Genomic DNA, 16,906 nt, shown 5'->3' on the forward strand with positions numbered 1-16,906 from the left:
GATCTACATGTGAAGCGGAGTACATGGCAGCCTCAGAGGCAGCACAGGAAGCAGTCTGGATGAAGGAGTTCATTGCCGACCTAGGGGTGATTCCCAATGCGTCGGGCCCGATGACTCTCTTCTGTGACAACACTGGAGCTATTGCCCTTGCGAAGGAGCCCAGGTTTCACAGGAAGACCAGGCATATCAAGCGTCGCTTCAACTCCATTCGTGAAAGTGTTCAAAATGGAGACATAGATATTTGTAAAGTACATACGGACCTGAATGTAGCAGATCCGTTGACTAAACCTCTCCCTAGAGCAAAACATGATCAACACCAGGACGCAATGGGTGTTCGATTCATCACAATGTAACTAGATTATTGACTCTAGTGCAAGTGGGAGACTGTTGGAAATATGCCCTAGAGGCAATAATAAATGGTTATTATTATATTTCTTTTTCATGGTAATTGTCTATTGTTCATGCTATAATTGTATTGTCCGGAAATCGTAATACATGTGTGAATACATAGACCACAACGTGTCCCTAGTAAGCCTCTAGTAGACTAGCTCGTTGATCAACAGATAGTCATGGTTTCCTGACTATGGACATTGGATGTCATTGATAACGGGATCACATCATTAGGAGAATGATGTGATGGACAAGACCCAATCCTAAGCATAGCATAAAAGATCGTGTAGTTTCGTTTGCTGGAGCTTTTCCAATGTCAAGTATCTTTTCCTTAGACCATGAGATCGTGCAACTCCCGGATACCGTAGGAGTGCTTTGGGTGTGCCAAACGTCACAACGTAACTGGGTGACTATAAAGGTGCACTACGGGTATCTCCGAAAGTGTCTGTTGGGTTGGCACGGATCGAGACTGGGATTTGTCACTCCGTGTGACGGAGAGGTATCTCTGGGCCCACTCGGTAATGCATCATCATAATGAGCTCAGTGTGACTAAGGCGTTAGTCACGGGATCATGCATTGCGGTACGAGTAAAGAGACTTGCCGGTAACGAGATTGAACAAGGTATTGGGATACCGACGATCGAATCTCGGGCAAGTAACATACCGATTGACAAAGGGGATTGCATACGGGATTGATTGAATCCTCGACATCGTGGTTCATCCGATGAGATCAACGTGGAACATGTGGGAGCCAACATGGGTATCCAGATCCCGCTGTTGGTTATTGACCGGAGAGGCGTCTCGGTCATTTCTGCATGTCTCCCGAACCCGTAGGGTCTACACACTTAAGGTTCGGTGACGCTAGGGTTGTAGAGATATGTGTATGCGGAAACCCGAAAGTTGTTCAGAGTCCCGGATGAGATCCCGGACGTCACGAGGAGTTCCGGAATGGTCCGGAGGTGAAGAATTATATATAGGAAGTCCAGTTTCGGCCACCGGGAAAGTTTCGGGGGTTATCGGTATTGTACCGGGACCACCGGAAGGGTCCCGGGGGTCCACCGGGTGGGGCCACCTATCCCGGAGGGCCCCGTGGGCTGAAGTGGGAAGGGAACCACCCCTAGTGGGCTGGGCGCCCCCCCATGGGCCTCCCCCTGCGCCTAGGGTTGGAAACCCTAGGGTGGGGGGTGCCCCACTTGCCTTGGGGGGCAAGGCACCCCCCTTGGCCGCCGCCCCCACCCTAGATGGGACTTGGCCGGCGCCCCCCCTCCCAGGGGGCCTATATAAAGGGGGGGAGGAAGGGCAGCAATAACACAGCCTTGGGCGCCTCCCTCCTCCCCTGCTACACCTCTCCCTCTCGCAGAAGCTCGGCGAAGCCCTGCCGAGACCCGCTACATCCACCACCACGCCGTCGTGCTGCTGGATCTCCATCAACCTCTCCTTCCCCCTTGCTGGATCAAGAAGGAGGAGACGTCGCTGCACCGTACGTGTGTTGAACGCGGAGGTGCCGTCCGTTCGGCACTCGGTCATCGGTGATTTGGATCACGGCGAGTACGACTCCGTCATCCACGTTCATTGGAACGCTTCCGCTCGCGATCTACAAGGGTATGTAGATGCACTCCTTTCCCCTCGTTGCTAGTATACTCCATAGATGCATCTTGGTGAGCGTAGGAAAATTTTAAAATTATGCTACGATTCCCAACACACGGGGCGGAGCAGATGGATGGGGGCGCGGCGGCGGAAGGAACCCTCGCGCTCTCGTGTGGGGGAGCAGTTTCAAGGACGTGCTTCGTACGAAACGTTTTTTTTTTCACTTATGGCCAGGCTATGGCAGAGTGCGGGTTGATTTCTATAACATTTAGGGGGTTTTCTGCAAATTTAGCGACGACGTACGACCAGGCCGCTGCGTTTGATTTTTTTTCTTTTCTTACGGTGAAACTAACGTGGACTGCGGGTTGCTTTCTGTAAACCACAAGGACATTTGTGTAAAAAGGATGCGACGGTGAACCCAAGAAACTCAATTCATGCTTTATTATTATTAGTACAAATGCCCGTGCGTTGCACCGGGCGAAATGGGCACAACCTACTTCATGCTTCATTGTGCACCATTTTTTCATACTCAATTTAAATAAATGTCAAATCTTGGCCTCATTTCATCCTTTGTCAGGGGAGGTTATCATCGAGGAAGACAATTACAACAGGACCGGTCACCTCAGGGCTGTTGTTCAGGCATGCTGCTGCCGCGGATAATTTTTTTTTAAATATGGGCAAAAGCTTTGCCTCATTTCACTACTAAGATGTACGATTACAACACTTGCCCGAGGACACAATAACGTGCAAGGAATTACTCTCGTGGCATGATCATCTCAAGTGTTTTGCCCCAACATGCCGCCTCACGCTTGATCTTTGCAAAGATCATTGTTGGCAAGGTGTAAATGTTCCAGAAAACCCCGGCCATTCCACTCGTTCCAAATCTCCCACGACGTGAGCATCACGATGGATATGAGTGACTTCCTTTTGTGTCCGTTGGTTTGGATCACGGCGGACCACCAATGGGCACACTTTGAAAGTTTGGCCAGTCATCGAAGGATAGATCATGGTCCAGATGCACAAGGAGTATCGGCACCCTCTGTCCAAGCTCAGGCGACCAGTAGCCGCTGCCGCTAATTGTGTTTTTTCTTTCTAGAGAACAAACTGGCCGGCTACTTCAGCTTCATCAATTTGATATTATGAAGTGGTGAAAACAAAAGATGACTGGTCCAAATGATAAGTACAAACATTTATTTAATCATTGCGCACCATAACAAAAATAATAATTGAAGACCATCTAGACACAAAAGTGAGGGAACGAAATGTATGGCAATGAGCATAAATTTAAGAATAAGGCACTGAAACTGAGTTGGCCGTGAATATACATTTTTTTAAAGATCAGGTACCCCACAATACTAACAATTGTAAATCTTCCTATTTGAAGAGCCCTGCACCTGTTTAGCAATACCTACATGTATGTGCTATCAACAAATAGCCATTAAATGGTAGTAAGCAAGAAATTCCTAGAATGTACATTTGATCCCAGCAAAGAACGCAACTGGTATAGAAGTTATGGTTCTCCATGTGCTTCCAGATGGGCCTAACTATGGAGATGGTGCTTCCGGTAACGGTGCTGAGCGCAGGCCATCTGGCTGTCGGCTCGTTGTCCTCAGTCACAAGCATGTTTCTGATGTTGATAGGGACGACCTCCTCGAATCTGCATCACCTTTACAACAAATTAAGCTTCCGAGTAACTGAGATTAAACTGCACTTTAATACTTATGGTACTTAAGGTGCAACCTCGCCGTGTTAGGCTGCGTGTGCGGCAAATTCTGTGAAAATGAAACCTACAAGCATTTGAAATAAAATCTGTAAAATTTGCCTTGCAGCTCCTGGTTACTTCTAATTTGAGAGGTCCAGAGGTTCACCCTATAGAAAAATTAAGATTGCAACACAATGTTTACAGCATACATCCTCATGTAAAAACGAAATGATTGATGCAAAGCATGTCTAACCATCGACCAAAACAAACACAAAAATATGCTAACAAATACGCAGGTTTGGAGTGAATACAACTTAATTTGTTTCAGGCCAAATGAAACTATAGACGATCATGTATGTTTCACAGAAATAATCAGGCCAAATTAAACAACAACACGATCATTTAATAAGCAAATTACTAAAAACTCACTTCTAGGATATATAGTTAGATTTGTAGGAAAACATCATATGAATCTTGTCTTATCTATTTAAACATCGTCAATCAATTGGGAGGTCTGCTGTCATACATCATGGACCATGTAACTAAAGGAACCTGTGCATCTAATGTACTCCAAGCAGCGAACTATACGGCCATGGCCAAACGGTTTAAAGTCTCACTTTCTGATCTAACAACATAACAGTACACAATATACAATTAAATATCAAATGTATGAAAGTATATCCAAAGTTTAGTCATCTTAATAATAAAGAAAAGGAAGAATGCTTAGATACACTATATACAGACAATCAGAGGCATTCAAAGAAGACATCCAAATAGTTAAACGTGAAAATAAACACCAAAGCCAACTCTCTCGCGAGAGCTGCTATACTGATTCCATGAATCCGATGCTGCCGGAGGCGATACAGATCATCCCAACTCGTGTGCCTCCACTTCCTATAAGACATAATTATTCAAGTCAAGAGTGTGCTTATCTAAAAAAAAGATTAAGACCAGTGCTCATAAATATGCATAACTGAATTTTCCCTGATCAAACGTTAGGATTGAAGTGGATTTCAGTATTCAGTGACGAATTTAATGGCCGAAGAACAGAGAGCCACCTGAAGATAGCATATGCTCTTGTCCTCTGTTGGTTGGGAGATCATGAATGCAGTTTGACTAAAATATAAGGTGTATTCATGTCTTCTGGAGCATCTCGTGAGGGTGCCTTTCTTTTGAGAAGAAACATGTCCGTATTATCTGCATTTAACCAATAAATTACAAAAGAGACAACGGAAATTGATGTACTAACTACAAGTTAATACATACAATTGTTGCATCTTGTAGAAGTATTTATTGAAGAACAATACAGAAAAAGGGGTACTAGGCAGAATTCGAATCGAGTATGACTAATTGACTAGATAAAGAAAACTCAAAATTATGTTGCTAATTTTATAAGGCGAGAGAGGGGATCAAGCGAAGAAACATTTACAGCGTAGTCCAATTTTTTTATGGTAGTGGGAGGAGTCAGGCGCTGTAGTCTGTAGGCTGTAGCCGTGCGCCCGTGCACAGGGGCCGGGCCGTGCAGCGTCGGGCCCCATGCCGTTGATCGACGGCCTGCTGGTTGCCGGCTTGCCGCTGTTGCACCTGCACGAAGGCGTGACGGTGTGAGCCGAGACCTCCTAGCTGACGCTCGTTAGCGTCAAATCGACGACGTTTCGCCAAGGACGAGCGACCTGAATGGGCCGGCCCATTTGGTGTCATCATAAAAATATCAGAAAAGATGTCCCACGGAGGACTCTAACTCACAACCCCAGAATAGCGAGTAACTGAACTTTACCACCACACCAACTAAACATTTGTGATTAATTGCCGCGCGAACCTTTAAGAACTATAAAGGCAGCATAAAAAAACAAAAGTTTTTCACCATTGAACATTTTTGGGTTTACTTTGAATAATTTTTAAATACAATTGAACATTTTTGTGATATATGCTGAATAGTTTTAAATACACAGTGAACATTTTTGTCATATACGATGAATAATTTTTAAATACACATTGAACATTTTCATTATATATGCTGAACATTTTTTAAGTACACAATGAACATTTTTGAAAATACGTTGAACAATTCCTTAATATATGGTGAACATTTTGTTAAATGTATGACGAACATTTTTGTAATACACAATGAACATTTTCTAATGCCTGGTGACTTTTTCATAAATACGGTGAAGACTTTCTTAATATACAATGAACATTTTTGTGATACGCGGTGAACTTTTTATATAACACACAAAAAAGGAAGAAATGGATAAAAGAAAATAAACAAAAAAGGAAAACCAAAGGAAAATGGAACCAAAACAAAAAAAAGAACAAAACCTCAGAAAACCGGACAAAACATTGAAAATACGGAAGTAAAAACCCACAAAAGAAAAACAAAAAAACCCGGCAACAAACAGCAAAGGAAGAGACAGCCAACAACGAACACACGAAACCCGTACGTGGGCCGGCCCAACCAGAGGTTCGCTTCAGCGAAGGGACAACCTTTTGACGCTAACGAGCGTCAAATAGGATCTGCCGCGTGAGCCGGCCGCCCAGCCGTCAGGATCACGGAAGACGATGGGATTGGGATTTGGGAGTTGGGATCGCTGTTTTTCTTTTCTTCAGTGAATGAAAAACTGAAAAGTCACGAAGTCGAAGACCGATCCCCCAGCCGCCTCTACGTTCGTGCGAGCGAGATCGAGCGTGAATGGTTTTTTTTTTGAGGCATCGAGCGTGAATGGGTGAGTTTTGAAAGAGTGTGAATCGGTGAGTTGGGCTGCCAGCGTACGGTGAACCGCTGGCTGGTTGCTTGGTTTGATGGGCCACCCTGATGCACACTTGATGGGCTACTTGCCTCAGACCTTATGCCTTATAATTAGGCGGGTATTAGGCCGGTCGCCTAGCAGCCGTGTGATTAAATCAATTCGGAGCGCACGTTACCTCTAAAAATGAATCGTAGTCTTCCTATTACTGGGTCAATTAAACAGAAAGGAATCCTCTTCTGCCATTGACGTCCCTCGCTCGCCATGGATACAAGAGCGCCTCCGCCCTGAAGCACCGCCGGCTCGCCGTCCTCGTCGGTTCCAGCAGGACGACGTTGCAACGTCCAGCCGTCGCCCCATGCAGCAACGTCCGCCGTTGGAGAACGCCCGATGCCTCCGTCGTTGTAGCAACTAGCCATCACCGTCTCGTAGCACCCATCGCAGCACCCCTCCCCGCCCCCACCCCCATGCTTCTCACCCCGCGACTCTGTCCAACACCCCGCCATGGCCATGGGGTCGTCGAGCTCCTGCGCGAGGGGTGCCGCCGTGGCCTTATTCGCCAAGCTTCGTCACAGGGGCATCATGCCGGTTGCAGCTCCCGCCGACAGCGGACGTAGCACCGTCGTAGTTGCTCGTAGCCACAGAACCAGTGCCATAGCCACCGAAATCGGCCGTAGCAAACGCCATTGCTGGTTTCACTGGTTGCAGTATTTATCGATGCCGATTGTAGCAAATGCCATTGCCGGTTGTAGCACTGGTCTCGTCCCTGGTCACCGTCGTTGCAGCTTTTGTGGGCGCTGGTGGCATCTATGCCTATTGTTGGTTCCAGCTTTTTTCTACGACGGATGCAACATTGCTCGGCGTCAGTCGTAGAAAAACGCCATTTGCCCGACGTAACATCTTGAGGTCACGGTTCTAGCTCGTCTATTCCAGCATTTGTAATCACGATTGCAGCTATGAAGTCAAATGGTTCCAGCATCTCGCCTCCGTTGGTTCCAGCAAATCCGGCGATGCAGCTCCTCCGCCGTGCTGGTCCCATAGCCGGTTCCAGCAAGAAAATTGCCAGACACAGCAAAATTGGCACATGGTTCCAGCAAAAATACCGATGTCCGCTGCCACCCTCTGTTGGTTGTAGCACCGCGTGCTGGTTGCAGCTCCCTGCAGTGCTGGTTGTAGCTCCCCGCGTAGCTGGTTCCAGCAAAAAAGTGGCGTGGTTGTAGCATCGTTATTCACTGGTTCAGCCCATGACCGCCGGCATCCCTCGCCCTCCACCATCGCAGCTCCATTCCCATGCAGCAGCGTGCAGCCCCCCATCAGTTCGGATGGTCGAAGCTCATGATAGCGAGGATTGAAGAAGCTTGTGCGTGGTGGTCGATGGTGCCAGGGATTCAGCACGCACACGAGCTTTTGCTACGGGCTGAGATAAAAAAGAATGGAGTAGTAAAGAAACGGAGGAGGAAGAAAGGTCCCAGAATCCCCTCCTCGCGAAGAGATGAGGATGAGTCGTGTGTGGTGGGAAGTGGGCCACGTGACCCAGCCAGCTGTAGCCAAAAACGAAAACGAGTCGTTCAATCTGGCTTTAATCAACGACGCGCGTGCAGCCGGCGGAACGATTCGGCCGGCGCTGAAAGACTGTGGATGTCGCCTAGAGAGGGGTAAATAGACGCTTTAAAATAATTACAGTTTAGGCTTGAACAAATGCGGAATAAACCTAGCGGTTAATTTGTCAAGCACAAAACCTACAACAACTAGGCTCATCTATGTGCACCAATAACTTATGCTAAGCAAGATAAACAATTAGGTGATAGCAAGATATATGACAAGAAACAATATGTCTATCACAAAGTAAAGTGCATAAGTAAAGGGCTCGGGTAAGAGATAACCGAGGCACGTGGAGACGACGATGTATCCCGAAGTTCACACCCTTGCGGATGCTAATCTCCGTTAGGAGCGGTGTGGAGGCACAATGCTCCCCAAGAAGCCACTAGGGCCACCGTAATCTCCTCACGCCCTCGCACAATGCAAGATGCCGTGATTCTACTAAGGGACCATTAAGGCCGGTCACCGAACCCGTACAAATGGCAACCCTTGGGGGCGGTCACCGAACCCGTACACTTTGGCAACCCTTGGGGGCGGTCACCGGTACCCGTCAAATTGCTCGGGGCGATCTCCACAACCTAATTAGAGACCCCGACGCTTGCTCGGAGCTTTACACCACAATGATTGAGCTCCGAACACCACCAACCGTCTAGGGCGCCCAAGCACCCAAGAGGAACAAGCTCAAGGGTACCAAGCCCCCAAGAGTAATAAGCTTCTCAACTTGTAACTTTCACGTATCACCGTGGAGAACTCAAACCGATGCACCAAATGCAATGGCAAGGGCACACGGAGTGCCCAAGTCCTTCTCTCCCAAATCCCACCGAAGCAACTAATGCTAGGGAGGAAAATGAGAGGAAGAACAAGAAGGAGAACACCAAGAACTCCAAGATCTAGATCCAAGGGATTCCCCCTCACATAGAGGAGAAAGTGATTGGTAGAAATGTGGATCTAGATCTCCTCGCTCTTTCCCCCCCAAAACTAGCAAGAATCCATGGAGGGATTGAGAGATAGCAAGCTCGGAGAAGGTCAATAATGGGGGAAAAACTCGAGCTCAAAGGATAAGGTTGAATGGGAAGAAGACCCTCTTTTATAGGAGCTCCCGAATCCAACCGTTATGTGCTCAGTCCGCACACGAGCGGTACTACCGCACTAGGCAGCGGTACTACCGCTAGGCCCAGTGGTAGTACCGCTGGAGCTTTGCACAAAGGCTGGAAAGAAGGGGCAATGAGGAGGAGGCCCCCGAGCGGTATTAGTAGTGTAGGTAGAGCGGTACTACCGAGCGGTAGTACCGTGCCTACTGCCGCTCCTACTACCGCCCAACCCGACACGAAAGGCGACGCCCTCGAATCGAGGCGGTACCAGCGCAGAACAGGAGCAGTACTACCGCTGATGGCCACGAGCGGTACTATCGATGAACAGCGTTACTACCGCTTGAGGCTGTCAGCGGTACTGCCACTGACTCCTCCCAAGTGCCACTTCTACGAAAACAAATAAACTTCAAGGAAAACCAGAACTGCCACAACTTCTGCAAATGAGCTCCAAATTGAGCAAACTCAAACTTGTTGGATATAAGACAACGAGTAGCATCAAAATAGCGTCTGATTATAGTAAGAAGAGGCAGGGGAGGTATGCCTAACAAAAAGAGGAGAGAAACCTCCAACAGAGAAGAACCGGCAGAACCTCTAACATCGAAAACAGCATAGAAGATGCATGAGAACTTCGTTTTCGATGAACTCGAGCTTGTCATCAGGATGATCATAAGCTCCAAATCTCACAAGGAGAACCAAACAAGAACCAAGAAAGATGATGCAAGGATGCAATGGTTTGAGCTCTCTAGTAATGATACGATAAAGCTACTCATCAAGAGCCCCCCTTGATAGTACGGCAATCGATCCTAAAGCCCGGTCTCCCACTACCACCAAGAGACCGATAAAATAGAAAACCTATCAAGGGCAAACATTTGCCTTGCACATGGTCCACTTGAGCTAGATGATGACGAACTTGTCCTCCTCAAGATGAACCACCTTTCTTGATTGCGTTGGGTCGATGAAGACTAGATGATTGCTCCCCCATACTCCACTATGGGTGAGCCACTCTTGGCACATCTTCACAAGTCCATTAACACCAAAATGGACGGCAAGCTTCAAGCATTTTTGATCTCTTCGTGATGCTCCACTCAACTTGCACACCGCAACCTAACCCCACAAAGAACTCTCACGAAGACCACGGGTTAGTACACAAAGCGTAATTGACAATGCTTACCATACCATGGGATCACTTGATCCCTCTCGGTACATCTTCTATGCTTTGTGTGTTGATCAACTTGATTCACTCTTTGACTTAGCCTTGATCAACCTCTCACAAGACCAATCTTTAGGTAATTCCTTGAATAGCACCTTGGTCGACACAAACTCTCCTAGAAACCAACACAAGTACTCCAAAAAAAGCCTATGGACAAAACGTTCAAATATAACTCAAGGCAACCATTAGTCCATAGAGATTGTCATCAATTACCAAAACCAAACATGGGGACACCGCATATTCTTTAAGGCGCGCCGGTTCTAAACGTTTTCCTTATAATTAGCAGCAAAATCTTTTTTGGACTTGTAGCTGGGAGCTCCTAATCAGCGCCTTCAGCACCGGTTGGGAGAAGTGGCGCCCGCTATAGCGCCAAGTGGGCCGGCCCACGAAGGGGCACCACACAAAATGGTTATGAAAAATGCGCGAAAAATTACAGACCCGCAATGGGATCAAACCCGCCACTACACTACCTACAAGTTATCGCCTAACCACTAGGCTATGTACTTGCAAGTGACAGAATCCATCGCTCAATCTTTAACAACTATCGTACCTGCTCATACATGATTTTCTTTAAAAAAAGGAACTTCACATATTTCGGAAAAAGTTCACGAACATGCAAAAAAACGTTGCCCTATTCAAGAAAAGTTTAGTGATTTTGAAAAAGTTCATCAATTTTAAAAAATAGTTCACATAGAATTGAAAAAAGTTCATTGATTTTGAAAAAAAGTTCATTGATTTTGAAAACAGTTCATCAGATTTGAAAAAAAGTTCACCGATTTTTGAAAACAGTTCATCAAATTTTAAAAAAAATCATCAGATTTTAAAAAAGTTCATTGATTTTGAAAATAGATCATCAGATTCGAAAAAAGTTCATCGAATTTGCATAAAAGTTCATCAAATTTGAGAGAAAGTTCACAAATCTGAAAAAAGTTCATCGATTTGAAAAGAAAATTCATCGAACTCGGAAGAAGAAAAAGGAAAAAACAGAAAACGAAAAAGGAAAAAGGAAAACAGAAAAAGGAAAAAAGGTAAAATAAAATAAAAGTTCATTCTAAACAATTCAGGTGTGTTGGCGTGCTGGTTGCACCCGCGGTACTACGTGTGCGAGGTCCCTGGTGACACAGGTCTTTTTGCTGATTAAAATAGAGCGCCGCTTTCCTGAACAAGTTCCCCGTCTCGTGGGATCGATCGCTGGTTCAGGCCAGTTGGTTCTTTCCCATCTCGCGGTCAATGGTTGACCGGGCAGTTGACTATTTCATAAATTCTTTTTTCAGAAAAAAAATACCCCCCAAAAAATCACTAAATTCAAGCAAAGTTCACGAATTCAAAGAAAGTTCATCTCTTTTGAAAAAATGTTCAGCAATTTCGAAGAAAAATTCATTAAATTTGAAAAGAATTTGAAAACTAGTTCATCTAATTTCAAAAAAGTCAATGATTAAAAAAAGTTCATCAAAATTGAAAAAAACTTAATCGGATTTAAAGAAAGTTCATCGATTTTCAAAAAAGTTCACCGGATTTGGGGAAAAAATCACAAATTTTAAAAAGTTCATCGAATTTCAAAAGAAATCATCAATTTAAAAAGGAAAATTTCACGTATTTGCAAACAATTCAACGAACCAGTATGAAAAAAAACTGAAAACAAAAAAGGAAAAAAAGGAAAACGAAAAAAAGGGAAAAAAGGGGAAACGGGAGATTATATAGTAAATAAAAGAGAAAGTTCCTTTTGAACAGATCCTGCTGGGGTGGAATAGTTGTTGCTCCAGCAAAACTCGATCTGAGGGGCGCGGGTTCGAATCAGCACCAACGCTTTTTCTTTTTGCTGAATTAAAGCACAGAGAAGAAACCCGAGTTGGCCCATCGCGGGAGCGCTGCAGGCGCCCGTCTATGCCTGTGCCACAGGTTGGCCCATTGGGCTCCGCCCCTGTGTAGTGCTAAGCATAGGCTCGGCTGCACCGTCGCTCTACGTGACATTACTGTGTTGTTTTTATCTAGCCTACAAGATTGTATGTCTTTTTTCCAGAAAGTATCAGGTCTGTTATAAAAGTTTACTAGAAGTACGAATCACCTCAAATATAATAAAAATTACATCGAAAATTTTAGACCACCGGACGACCACTATTGCCACAAAGAGCCACCGACGCGTTCTTGTCGATGACAGTCGAGAAATCTTCATGCACGCGCCCCTAAGGACCATCGCGTAGAGCCGCAGTCGTCGCCGTTGAACCCTTGCATAGATTTAAAGCATCTGGCACCAAATATCACCACATTACGAGAAATTCTAACCTCACAGCTCCAAGGAGACCTCAATAAGGCCTGCGCTAAAGAACCTTTCCCGTTGCCTCGCATTGACCAGATCATTGATGCAACTGCAGGACACGATTCATTGTGTTTCCTAGACGCCTATTCTGGATACCATCATATTAAAATGAAGGAATCGGATCAGACTGCGACAGCGTTCATCACCCCGTACGGCCCTTTCTGCTTCAACACTATGCCCTTCGGACTCAAAAACGTTGGGGCCACTTACCAACGTATGATTCAAACATGCTTGGAAAAACAAATTGGCAAAAACAGTCGAAGCATATGTGGACGACGTGGTCATCAAGACAAAACACGTCAAAACACTAGTCGACGATCTTCGCCTCACTTTTGAAAACCTCCGGACATACGACATATGGCTCAATCCAGAGATATGTGTCTTCGGCGTTCCAGCCGGAAAATTGCTAGGGTTCATTGTTTCCCATAGAGGAACTGAAGCAAACCCAGCTAAGATAAGAGCCTTGTCACAGTTGGCCATACCAACCGAATTAAAGCATGTCCAAAAACTAGCAGGGTGCGTCGTGGCCTTGAACCGCTTCATCTCCAGATTAGGAGAAAAAGCATTACCACTCTAAAAGCTACTAAGACGCACTGATAGCTTTGAATGGACGGATGCTGCCACAGCCGGATTAGAAGAAATCAAGGCCCTACTCGCAAGCAACCCAATCCTAGCTGCCCCAGGCGTTGGCGCGCCTATGTTGCTATATATCTCGGCAACCAACCAAGTCATCAGTGCCGTACTCGTCGTTGAACGAGGGGAAGAGGGACATAAATTCCCCACCTAAAAACCAGTCTATTATGTATCGGAGGTCCTTACACCATGCAAATCCCGATACCCCCACTACCAAAAAATAGCCCATACGGTCGTCATGGCATCCCGAAAACTACGACATGCTACCTCTTGAGCTTGTGTTGGTTTTCCCTTGAAGAGGAAAGGGTGATGCAGCAAAGTGCGTAAGTATTTCCCTCAGTTTTGAGAACCAAAGTATCAATCCAGTAGGAGACAACGCACAAGTCACCGAATACCTGCACAAACAATCAACAATTTGCACCCAACGCAATAAAGGGGTTGTCAATCCCTTCACAGTCACTTGCAAAAGTGAGATCTCATAGAGATAGATAAACGGTAAAGTAAATATTTTTGGTATTTTTGGTTTATAGATTGGAAAGTAAAGATTACAAAATAGTATATCGGAAACTAGCAAGATGTAAAAGAGGTTCAATAATATGGAAAAGAGACCCGGGGGGCATAGGTTTCACTAGTGGCTTCTCTCAAGATAGCAAATATTACGGTGGGTGAACAAATTACTGACGAGCAATTGGTAGAAAAGCGCATAGTTATGACGATATCTAAGGCAATGATCATGAACATAGGCATCTCGTCCGTGTCAAGTAGACCGACTCCTGCCTGCATCTACTACTATTACTCCACACATCGACCGCTATCCAGCATGCATCTAGAGTATTAAGTTCATAAAGAACGTAGTAACGCATTAAGAAAGATTACATGAATGATGTAGAGGAATTAACTCAAGCAATATGATGAAAACCCCATCTTGTTATTGTTGGGGAACGTAGCAGAAATTCAAAATTTTCTACGCATCACCAAGATCAATCTATGGAGTAATCTAGCAACGAGGGGAAGGGGAGTGCATCTACATACCCTTGTAGATCGCGATGCGGAAGCGTTGAAAGAACGCGGATGAGGGAGTCGTACTCGTAGCGATTCAGATCGCGGTTGATTCCGATCTAAGCACCGAAGAACGGTGCCTCCGCGTTCAACACACGTGCAGCCCGGTGACGTCTCCCATGCCTTGATCCAGCAAGGAGAGAGGGAGAGGTTGGGGAAGACTCCATCCAGCAGCAACACGACGGCGTGGTGGTGATGGAGGAGCGTGGCAATCCCGCAGGGCTTCGCCAAGCACCGCGGGAGAAGAGGAGGAGGGGGAGGGGCAGGGCTGCACCGAAAGAGAGATGTTCTCGTGTGTCTTGGGCAGCCCAAACCTCAACTATATATAGGGGGGAGGGGGCTGCGCCCCCCTTAGGGTTTCCACCCCCAAGAGGAGGCGGCCAGCCCTAGAGCCCATCAAGGGGGGGCGGCCAAGGGGAGGAGAGGGGGGCACCCCACTAGATGGGCCCTAAGGCCCATCTGGACCTAGGGTTTGCCCCCTCCCACTCTCCCATGCGCCTTGGGCCTTGGTGGGGGGCGCACCAGCCCACCTGGGGCTGGTCCCCTCCCACACTTGGCCCACGCAGCCTTCTGGGGCTGGTGGCCCCACTTGGTGGACCCCCGGGACCCTCCCGGTGGTCCCGGTACATTACCGATTTCATCCGAAACTTTTCCGGTGACCAAAACAGGACTTCCCATATATAAATCTTTACCTCCGGACCTTTCCGGAACTCCTCGTGACGTCCGGGATCTCATCCGGGACTCCGAACAACATTCGGTAACCACGTACATACTTTCCCTATAACCCTAGCGTCATCGAACCTTAAGCGTGTAGACCCTACGGGTTCGGGAACCATGCAGACATGACCGAGACGTTCTCCGGTCAATAACCAACAGCGGGATCTGGATACCCATGTTGGCTCCCACATGTTCCACGATGATCTCATCGGATGAACCACGATGTCGGGGATTCAATCAATCCCGTATGCAATTCCCTTTGTCTAACGGTATGTTACTTGCCCGAGATTCGATCGTCGGTATCCCTATACCTTGTTCAATCTCGTTACCGGCAAGTCTCTTTACTCGTTCCGTAACTCACATCATCCCGTGATCAACTCCTTGGTCACACTGTGCACATTATGATGATGTCCTACCGAGTGGGCCCAGAGATACCTCTCCGTTTATACGGAGTGACAAATCCCAGTCTCGATTCGTGCCAACCCAACAGACACTTTCGGAGATACCTGTAGTGCACCTTTATAGCCACCCAGTTACGTTGTGACGTTTGGCACACCCAAAGCATTCCTACGGTATCCGGGAGTTGCACAATCTCATGGTCTAAGGAAGTGATACTTGACATTAGAAAAGCTCTGAGCAAACGAACTACACGATCTTGTGCTAGGCTTAGGATTGGGTCTTGTCCATCACATCATTCTCCTAATGATGTGATCCCGTTATCAACGACATCCAATGTCCATGGTCAGGAAACCGTAACCATCTATTGATCAACGAGCTAGTCAACTAGAGGCTTACTAGGGACATGGTGTTGTCTATGTATCCACACATGTATCTGAGTTTCCTATCAATACAATTCTAGCATGGATAATAAACGATTATCATGAACAAGGAAATATAATAATAACCTATTTATTATTGCCTCTAGGGCATATTTCCAACAGTTATCCTCGATGGCAACAATACAATACGTGCCTTGCTGCCCCAACTGTCACTCGGAAAGGACACCTCAAGATTGAACCCAAAGCTAAGCACTTCTCCCATTGCAAGAAAGATCAATCTAGTAGGCCAAACTAAACCGATAATTCGAAGAGACTTGCAAAGATATCAAATCATGCATATAAGAATTCAGAGAATAACCAAATAATATTCATAGATAATCTTGATCATAAATCCACAATTCATCGGATCTCGGCAAACACACCGCAAAAGAGTATTACATCGAATAGATCTCCAAGAACATCGAGGAGAACATGGTATTGAGAATCAAAGAGAGAGAAGAACCCATCTAGCTAATAACTATGGACTTGAAGGTCTGTGATAAACTACTCACGCTTCATCAGAGAGGTAATGGTGTTGATGTAGAAGCCCTCTGTGATCGAATCCCCCTCCAGCAGAACACCGGAAAAGGCCCCTAGATGGGATCTCACAGGTACAGAATGTTGCGGCGGTGGAAAAGTGGTTTCGTGGCTCCCATGGATGTTTTTAGGGTATAAGAGTATATATAGGCGAAGGAACTAGGTCAGGGGAGCTACGAGGGGCCCATGAGGGTGGGGGTCGCCCTACCCCCTGGGCGCGCCCTCCTGCCTCGTGGCTTCCTCGTTGCATCTCCGACTTCATCTCCAAGTCTTCTGGTTTGCTTTCGGTCCAAGAAAGATCACCGCGAAGGTTTCATTTCGTTTGGACTCTGTTTGGTATTCCTTTTCTGCAAAACTCTAAAATAGGCAAAAAACAGAAACTGGCACTGGGCCCTCGGTTAATAGGTTAGTCCCAAAAATAATATAAAATAGCATATAAATGCCTATTAAACATCCAAAACAGATAATATAATAGCATGAAACTATCAAAAATTATAGATACG

General features: G+C 46.2%; 1 pseudogene; it reads left to right on the forward strand.

Annotated features, from left to right (window-relative positions):
* LOC141027240 (uncharacterized) overlaps nt 1–16,906 on the forward strand; it is a 130,535-nt pseudogene that overhangs the window by 9,565 nt on the left and 104,064 nt on the right.

Source organism: Aegilops tauschii, chromosome 7, assembly GCF_002575655.3.
Source record: "Aegilops tauschii subsp. strangulata cultivar AL8/78 chromosome 7, Aet v6.0, whole genome shotgun sequence".
In the NCBI taxonomy this organism is placed as follows: Eukaryota; Viridiplantae; Streptophyta; class Magnoliopsida; order Poales; family Poaceae; genus Aegilops; species Aegilops tauschii.